We start from the raw sequence: 10,208 nt of genomic DNA, 5'->3' as shown, positions 1-10,208 counted from the left end.
AAACCTTTTAAAAACAACAAATGAAATGAAACTGGTTTTATACTTTACAACACCAGTGTTAGACTCTAAGGATACAATGTTTATGCACTACTGGAAGACATCATCGTCTTTTTCTTTTTTTAAAAATATTTTTTATCAAAAGTAATCTGACATAATTAAATTTAAGTTGTACATCATGTTAATTTAATACATTTATACACTGAAGTATGATTGCAATTGTAATGATAACTAAAACCTCCATTTTTATAATTTCTTTTTAGTGGTTGGAATAATTCCACTTTAGTCTCTCATCAAGTTTTATGATTATAACACAGTATTATTGTCTATATTCACTACACTGTGCATTAAATTTTTAGGACTTATTTACTACTAATTTCAAGTTTATACCCTAAACCTCTGTCTGCCCTCACCACCCATCACCTGGTAACCACCATTTTGCTCTGTTTTTATGAGTTTAGCTTTTTTAGATTCCACATATAAATGCTTGTCTTTCTGTTTGAATTTTTTCACTTCACATAGTGTGCTCAGGGCCCATCTAAGTTGTCAAAAATGGCAGAATGTCCTTCCTTCTCATGACTGGATAGCATTCCAGTGTGTGTGTGTGTGTGTGTGTGTGTGTATTGATGGACACTTAGGTTGTTTCTGTATCTTGGCTATAGTGAATAATGTTGCAATAAATATGGGAAAACATAAGTCTTCAATATCCTGTTTTCATTTCCTTTAGGTATATATTTCAATTACTTTTAGAATTGCTGGATCATGTGGTAGATCTTTTAATTTTTTGACAAACCACAATACTGTTTTCTATAGTGTCTGGAACAATTTATATTCCAACCAACAGTGACAAGAGTTCCCTTTTCTCCACATCCTTGCCAACACTTATCTCTTGTCATTTTTTTGGTAAAGATTTATTTATTTTATAGAGCGAGAGAGAGAGAGAACAGACTCGAGTGAGGGGAAGGGCAGAGGGAGAGGGAGAATCTCAAGAAAGTCCCTGTTGAGTGTAAAGCTCAACACAGGGCTCAATCTCACAACCCTGAGATCACGACCTGAGCCCAAATCAAGAGCCCAATGCCTCATGGACTGAGCCACCCCAGGCACTCCTTATCTCCAATCTTGATGATAGTTGTTCTAACAGGAGCAATGTGACCGCTCCTTGTGACTTTGATTTACATTTCCCTGATGACGAGTGATATTGAACATCTTTTCATTTACCTGTTAGTTCTTTGGATGTCTCCTTTAGAAAAGTGTCTATTTAGTTCCTCTGCCCCTCCCCCCCCTTTTTAAAAGATATTTTATTTATTTGACACAGAGAGAGATCACAAGTAGGCAGAGGGGGAAGCAGGCTCCCCACTGAGCAGAGAGCCCGACCCAGGACCCCGAGATCATGACCTCAGCCAAAGGCAGAGGCTTAACCCACTGAATTACGTGAATTATTTATTATTTTATTATCCAAAATTATTTATTATTTATTATCCAAAATTTATTATCCAAAATTATTTATTATTTATTATCCAAAATTATTTTGGATTTAATCCCTTATCTAATATATGGTTTACAAAACTTTCTCCCATTCTATAGGTTGACTTTTCATTTGTTAATTGTTTCTTTACTATGCAAAGGATTTTAAGTTTAATGTAGTCTTCTTAGATTTTTGCTTTTTTTGTTTGTGCTTTTGGTGTCCTATAAAAAAAATCATTGCTAATGTATATCCAGGAGCTTCCTCCTTACATTTTCTTCTAGGAATTTTATGGTATCAGGTCTTATGTTTGAATCTTTAATTCATTGTGAGTTAATTTTTGTGAATGGTGTAGGATAAGGGACTCACTGTCATTGTTTTGCATGTGTTTATCCAGTTTTCACAACACCATTTGTTAAAAAGACTATCCTTTCCTTATTGTTGATTATTAGTTCACCATATGTGGGGCGTGCTAATTCTGGGCTCTCTATCCTGTTCAGTTGGCCTGTGTATCCATTCTCATGCCAGTATCCTACTATTTTCTGTTTCTGTGTTTTAAAAGCTGTAGTTTTTTAGTATAGTTTGAAATGAAGAGCGATGGTGCCTCCCACCTTGTTCTTCCTTCTCAGGTTTCTTTGATTATTCAGGGTCTTTTGTGGTTCTATACAAATTTTAGAAGTCTTTTTCTATCTCTGTGAAGAATGCCTTTGGTATTTCAATGAGGATTACACTGAATCCATAGATGGCTTTGGGTAGTATGGACATCCTAACAATATTAATTCTTCTGATCCATGAACACAGGATGTCTTTCCATTTTCCATTTGTTTGTCTGTGCTTCAGTTTCTTTCAACAAAGTCTATACTTCTCATTATACAGATCATTTACTTTCTCAGTTAAATTTAGTCCTAGGTGTTTTATTGATGCAATTGTAAATGGGATATTTATCTTTATTTCTTTTTCTGATGTTTCATTATTAGTGAATAAAAATGCAACTGACTTCTGTATATCAATTTTATATTCTGCAAATTTACTTACTTTGATTAGTTTCAGTAATTTTTTTGTTGAGTCTCTGGGATTTTCTATATGCAAAGTCATATCTACAAATAACTGTTACTTCTTCCTTTCTGAGTTGGAAGCCTTTTGTTTCTTTGTCTTATCTAATTTCTCTAGCAAGGACTTTCTGTGCTGTATTGCAGAAGAGCGGTGAGAGTAGGCCATCACTGTCTTATTCCTGATCTTAGAGGAAAAGCCTTCAGTTTTTTACCATTGAGTACAATATTAGCTGTGGGCTTTTTGTATCTGGCCTTTATTATGTTGAGGTGTGTTCCTTTTATACTCAATCTGTTGAGAGTTTTAATCATGAAAGGATGTGGTATTTTGTCAAATTCTTTTTCTGTATCTATTGAGAAGATGTGATTTTTTAAAAAAGATTTTATTAATTTGACAGAGAGAGAGAGAGAGAGAGAGAGCAAGCAGGGGAAGCAGCAGGCAGAGGGAGAGGGAGAAGCAGGCTCCCTGCAGAGCAGGGAGCCCATTGTGGGGGTCGCTCCTAGGATCCTGGGATCATGACCTGAGCCGAAGGCAGACATTTAACTTGACTGACTTACCCAGGTGCCCCAGGATCATGTGATTTTAATCTTTCATTCTATTAATGTGATATACTACATTTTTGATTTATGTATGTTGAACCATCCTAAGGGTAAATCTCACATGGTAATAGTGCATAGTCCTTTTAGTATGTTCTTGAGTTGGTTTGCTAATAGTTTGAGAATTTTTGCATCTATATTCATCAGAGATATTGGTTTATAGTTTTCTTAATGTGCCCTTATTTAGTTTTGCTACCAGGGTAATTCTGGCTTCGTAGAATGAGTTTGGATCTGCTCCCTTCTTTTCATTTTTTTTTTTTTTTAATTTGAGAAGGATTGACATTAATTCTTCTTTATTTGCCAGTGAGCAGTGAAACAGTCTGGTACTGAGGTTTTCTGTGTTGGGAGGTTTTTGATTACTGATATGATCTCTTTACTTATTATTGGTCTATTCTGTTTTTCTATTTCTTCATGATTTGGTTATAGTAGGTTGTGTGTTTCCAGGAATTTACCCATTTCTTCTGGGTTATCAAATTTGTTGGCACATAATATTCATGGTTGTCTCTTATGATCTTATGTATTTTTATAGTATCAGTTGTCTATCTCCTTTCATTCCTAATTTTTTTTTTGCATCTTCTTTTTTTTTTTCTTAGTCTAGCTAAGGTTTTTTTTTTTTTTTTTTTCAAAATATTTTTCTTTTTGAAAAACCAGCTCTTAGTTTTGTTGATCCTTTCTATTATCTTTTTTCTGGTTTCTATTTCATTTACTTCTGCTCTGATCTTCATTTCTTTCCTTTTGCTAAATCTGGGCCTAGTTTTGTTTTGTTTTTTTTTTCTTTTTCTTTAGTTCCTTGAGGTGTAAAGTTAGGTTGTTTGAATATTTCTAATTGCCTAGTACAGGCATTTATCACTATAAATTTTCCTCTCAGAACTGTTTTTTGCAACATCCTATAGGATTTGATAATTTCCATTTTCATTTGTTTTGAGAATATCTTTATTACCCTTTTTATTTCTCCTTTGACCCATTGGTTTTCCAAAGTGTGTTGCTCAGATTCCACATACTTGTAGACTTTCCAGCTTTCTTCTTGTTAATTTCTGGTTTCATAACATAATGATCAAAAGACATAGTTTATATAATTTTAATCTTAGATTTGCTAAGATTTATTTTGTGGCCTATAATATGCTTTTTTCTGGAGAATGTTCTGTGTGCACTTGAGAAGAATATGTATTCTGCTGTTGGATGGAATGTTCTGTGTATGTCTAAGTCCATTGGATCTAAAGTATAGTTCAAATCCCATGTTTCCTTGTTGATTTTCTGTCTGATGATCTATCCATTGCTGATAATGATGTATTGAAACTCCCTAGTATTATTGTATTGTTACTTCTTTCTCCCTTTAGACCTGTTAGTACTGGCTTAATATATTTAGGTGATCTGATGTTGGGTGCATACAAACACATACATATAATTATTGTATATTCTTGATTTATGGACCCTTTCATCATTATACAATGGCCTTCCTTGTCTTTTGTTACCAGTTTTTAGCTCAAAATCTATTTTGCCTGATATGAGTATGGTTACTTCCACTTTCTTTTGGTTTCTACTTGCCTGGAATATCTCTTTATGTCCCTTTACTCTGAGTCTAGTTGTGTCTTTCAAGCTGAAATGGTAAGTAAGGACTTACTACTGTCATCTTTTTGGTTGCCTTCTCCTTGCTTTGTATTTCCATTGTTTCTTTATCCCTTTGTTTCTGCCTACTTTTGTATATTGGTGTGGTTTTCCATGGTGGTACACTCTATCTTCCCCTTTCTTTATATTTCATGAATTTACTATAGATTTCGGTTTTATGGTTAGCATGAGGCTTAACATAAAATATCTCATAGATAAAACTGTCCATTTTATGCTGAGAGCAACTTACCTTCATTTGTCTATAAAAACCCCACCCTTTTACTCCACCCTTTTCATGTTTTTGATGTTGTGATTCTTTCTATGCTGGGTTTTCATTAACAAATCATAGCAGCTATAACTATTTCTAATGCTCTTTTCCTTTAATGGTTATACTATAGTTAGGCAGTTAACATACCCTTAAATACAGAATTACAGTTTCTAATTATGGCTATTTTTCATTTTACTAGATTGTTCTATATCTTCATATGTTTTCATGTCTCTGATTGGTTCCTTCTGTTTCAGCTTCAAGATGTCCTTTCAGCATTTTCTGTAAAGCAGGCCCACCAATGGTGAAGTCCCTCAGCTTTTGTTTGTCTGGGAAAGCCTCTATTTCTCTTTCACGCCTTAGCCAGATAAAGTATTCTTGGCTGGGAATTTTTAGCTTTCAACACTTTGAATATGCCCTTCTACTCTCTTCTGGCCTGTAGAGTTTCTGCTGAGAAATCTGCTTGTAGCTTAATTGGGATTCTTTTGTAGGCTGTTTCCCCCACCGCTGGCTGCTTCTAAGATTCTTTATCACTGACTTTTGATGGTTTTATTACAATGTGTCGTGTAGAAGGTCTCTTGCATTGAGCTCATAGGGTGTTCTATTAGTTTTGCAGACATATATGTCCAAGTTCTTGCCTGGGTTTGGAAAGTTCTCAGCTATTATTTCTTTAAATAATCTCTGCTCTCTTCTGCTTCTCTTCACCTTCAGGTATACCAATTCTTACATTTACCTTTCTGATCTAATAGCTCTGGTAGAGTTTCTTTACTTTAAAAAAAAAAAATCTTAGTTCTCTTTCTTCTTCTGTTATTTCTATATTCCTATGCTCCAAGTCACTTAGTCTTTCTTCCATCTGGTCTGTCCTGTTACCAATGTTTTCTAGTGCATTCTTCTCATTTTATTGAATTCTTCAGCTCCCGAATTTGTGTCTTTTTATAATTTCAATCTTTCTTAAAGAAAGCCTTCTGTTTTTTATTACTAGGATCATTGAATGGTCTTTCTGAGTTTCACTGTAGCTAATTGAATTTTTTCATAACAGCTAGTTTGAGTTCTTGATTTGTTGCACTGTAGAATTCCATGCCTTTGAATATGGTTGCTAGAGAATTATTTTCTTTTTCTGAAGCCATATTTCATTTTTTTTTCTTCAGTGTTTGAAGATGTACACTTCTGTTTTTATGTTTGAATTAGGCTACCCATCCTTAAAATTGTGTGTGTGTGTGGCCCTAAGATTCAACAGGCTGGCTATTAGAAACCTTTCTTTTGAATTCCAGAAGGTGGCGCTATAGCTCAAGCTTGTGGTCTCCTTGTGCCGCTGCCTCTCAGTGCACTTGGAAGTGTGTTCCAGGAGCAGGCCGCACAGTTGCGGGAGGTGTGGACTTAGCATCTAAGAGTTTGGGGGTACTCACGGGTTCGGTTGGAGTATCCTCCAGTGGGGCAGTCCCAGAGGTCCACGAACAGTCTTCCTGCCAAAGGCTCAAAGCTAATGGCATGGAATGCATTCCTTCAATTCCCTTTGAGATTTTTACCTGCTTCCTTTCCTTTCCTCTTTCTCCCCTCCCAATCAAGGAGGTCTCTTAGAATTCTGCATGCTGCTAGAGAGACACAGGTTTCTCCAGCCACAGCCTACACAACTGGGACAGCCAGGAAGTCACGCACTACTTTGGCTTTTGAATTCCTCTGTGGGAGAGACACTGTGCCGCTCTACCTTCTCTGCCCCTGGGTAGCCACTGCCACTGCCAGAAGCCCAGGTACTTTCAGTACCCCCCTGGAGAGGAGGGCTGCATCCCAACTCCCCTCTGACCTACTCCAGTGGCTTGCCAGATTCTCCCTTCAGGCACACTGGACTTCCACAAATTCTCCCTTGCCTGTGAGTATCCGCCCAGTTTTGTACTCTCCAGGTTCCCTTTTTCCTTCTCCAGGGGAGTGGAGGTGGTCTCTCTTGGATCCACAGCCCTTGCAGAGGTGCTATCTGCCCACTTTTCAAAGCACAGGTGGTAGAATGCAGAGTCCCTTATGTTACGAATGTACAAGTAGTTGTTAATCAAAGGGCCAGAGCAAAGAGAAATGACTCCTGTTATCATGATGCTGAGGTCACTTCCACCTTTCCTCTCTTTTTCTAATGTAGACAGGACATAGGAAAAAACGAGTATGTGAAAAAGTTACTTAAAATGAAAAAATTCTCATAAAATCAAATATACAAAAATTATATCAACCATACATCTTTAAAAATGCACATTGGAGCAGGACATACACTAGCAACAAACTCCATAAAAGGACAAATTAAGCCACGAAAGGACTGATGTTAAGCACAGATACCAGTGACACATAGATAGAAGTCAGAATTCTTGCTGTAAACTTAAATACAAAAATAATACATATGTAAAACTATGCCCAAAGAGAATATACAAAATAAAAATAATCCATGCCTTAAAAAGCCATATTTTATAAATATTAAGTGGGAGAAAATTAAGGGAAGCAAAATCCTACCAAGTTTCTTATTTACATGGGAGAGTCAAGAGGTTTCTCTTGTATTCTTGATATTGATAATTGAAGAAAGTGATTTCAAACATGTTTTGAGTTTTTAAAACATTTTGGATAACTTCTAATTGACAAAAGCAGAGAAGATACACCTGCAGTGCACAAGACAAAACATAGAAACAAGAAAAGTTATAGGGAAAATGATAAACAAGGGGTGTATTAAAATACATACATATAATTTTGCCTTAAAGAGAAGAAGAAAACTCAAATTCAAATATTTGCTGTTTCCAAGGGACAAAACTAAAATAACAAAGGTCTTAAGTGTAAAAGGAATGGCAAGGATAGACTAGGCACATAGAAATTCAAAACAGTGGTAACATTAGCATCTTGCAAAGGAGAATTAATGGGGAAAATCATTAATGAACAGATGTATCTGTTTATTTGGTTCTCTCTGGTTGTCTGTGTATGTATCTATCTGTGACTCTATTTTAATAGATCTACATATATATGTATATATCTATATATTATATATTAAATGTACTCATGCTTATTTATATATGTATATATTTATACATATCTGAGGGAAATCATCCAACTGGATGGTGAAATTATATATTTATAGGCAAGTGATAACTTCATATTAACATATGTAAAGAAAAAAAACCTCAGTACTTGGAGAAATTACATACATCTATTACGTAGGATAGTAAATACATCCGGCAGAATCTGATCATGTTAAAACTGAAGAACATAGACAATTGAAATATTTACCAAACTTTTTCACCCAGTGAGAATGTAACTTACCTTCAAGAAAGTTTCAAAAGTTTGTCATTTGCAATGAGCCTAGTAGTCTCAAGTGGTAGAGTAGAATATATACCCAAATAATGCTGGGGTAAGAAATTTTGGAACTACTTCTTTTTTTTTTTTTAAGATTTATTTATTTATTTATTTGACAGAGAGAGAGAGATCACAAGAAGGCAGAGAGGCAGGCAGGAAAGGGGGTAGAGAGCAGGCTCCCCCCTGAGCAGAGAGCCCGACGCGGGGCCCGATCCCAGGACCCTGAGATCATGACCCGAGCTGAAGGCAGTGGCTCAACCTGTTGAGCCACCCAGGTGCCCCAAATTTTGGAACTTCTAATTGTGTTTATTTTTATCTCACTTTTAAAGATGTGGATATATAAAAAACACAAAAGTATATAGTATAAAATAAAGATGAAATGTAAAATTATGTACAAAATTGAAATTATAGGATTGTGTTATATGCGTGCATATATTTTATTGGGAATGCGGCTCAAAACCTTCACTATGAGAATTGTATGACCCAGAAGTTTGGACCCTTCTACATTCATTTGTAGTAATTCTTCCAAAGCAGAAACTGTGCAGATCCCATTGTCTACCACAAAACACCCCCAAACTCTAAAACCAGAGGTAGCACCCCCACTCAAAGCCAGTCAACAAACAAAAACTCTCACCCAGTCACACATACACATCCTGGAAATTGGTATTTGAATTGCCGTAGATATTTACTGACTTGTTCACTTTGTGCACTTTGAAATCACTTTGAAACTGCTCTTCAGTGTTTCCTCCCCTTCACATCCAGTTCACAGACTTCTAGTCTTTTCCTGGCCCCTCATTATTTACTTCTGTGCTGTGTTTATTGCTTGACTAATCCCTACTTCCACTCTCAACTTTGCCAATAGTTCTTACAATCCTTGCTTTTATTGACTATCTTCCCCCTCCACGCCCCACCATCATGCTTAAATGTAGGTTCTCCTTAAGACCTGGGGGTGGATTTCCCCCACTTCAGATCCCTTCCCAATCTCCATCTTAAATTAACTGTCCTTTTTATTAGAGGAGCCAATTTATATCTTCATCCTGATCTCTTTTCCAAGCTGCTAGATTCGAATTTAAACCATGTCTTCCTGCTGAGAAGGCTTTGTCGAGCATCTGCTATGTGCCTGCGACTATTTTAAGCATATTCAAATGTTCTCTCACTTAGTCATTGGGAAAAACCTGTGAGACAGTGTCACCAGATTTACTGACAAGGGAATCAAGTTGTAAGACCTTTAGGTAACTCGTCCAGTCCAGTGTCAGAATCTGTATTTGAGCCTGATTCTACCCAACTCCCATGCCTAAGTAGAGAACGAGTGAAAACTACATTTTTGGGAAAATCAACTTTTGGTCCTTTGATCTAGGCAATGACCAGGTTTGTTGGGATGGAGACCAGAATACCTTGGGGAGTGCTCCACACACAGCCCCCTAATGCTCTGTGTACCTGTGATTCACTTTGTTTCCCAGCAACACGAAGAAGTGGAGGCAGACAGGGAGGGGCCCGTGTGGAGGGCACCCCTCTGACAAGAGCCCATCAGAGATTTCACTTGATTTGATTATGGGTCTTTTTCTGTGTTCTATCACTCTGCCTCAATTAACTATTAGCTATAAGTTTCAGATTAAGTTGTTTTCTAGTCTGTCCTTGGTTTCATAGTCTTTTAAATGAAGAACTTAAATATCTGGTAACCAAAACTTCCTTTGGTTCTCTAAAGCTGGGTAGCTCTAAACAGAAAAGTTGTTTCCTGAGAAAATTAGGTACATTCATAGCAGAGCTACAATAGGATATTTTGTCTCAAAATTTACCTTCCCCATTCTCATTATACCCAACCTACTCTCCTCTTGTGGTCTGTGTCTCAGCCAAGGGCACCATGTGCTACTGAGCTGACAGACACAGAGACCGGTGAGTGTGCCCTCCTCCCTCTCCA

The sequence above is a fragment of the Lontra canadensis genome, unplaced genomic scaffold, assembly GCF_010015895.1.
Source record: "Lontra canadensis isolate GAN:19392208 unplaced genomic scaffold, GSC_riverotter_1.0 scaffold15, whole genome shotgun sequence".
NCBI lineage: Eukaryota > Metazoa > Chordata > Mammalia > Carnivora > Mustelidae > Lontra > Lontra canadensis.
Note: the sequence above shows the minus strand (reverse complement) of the source record.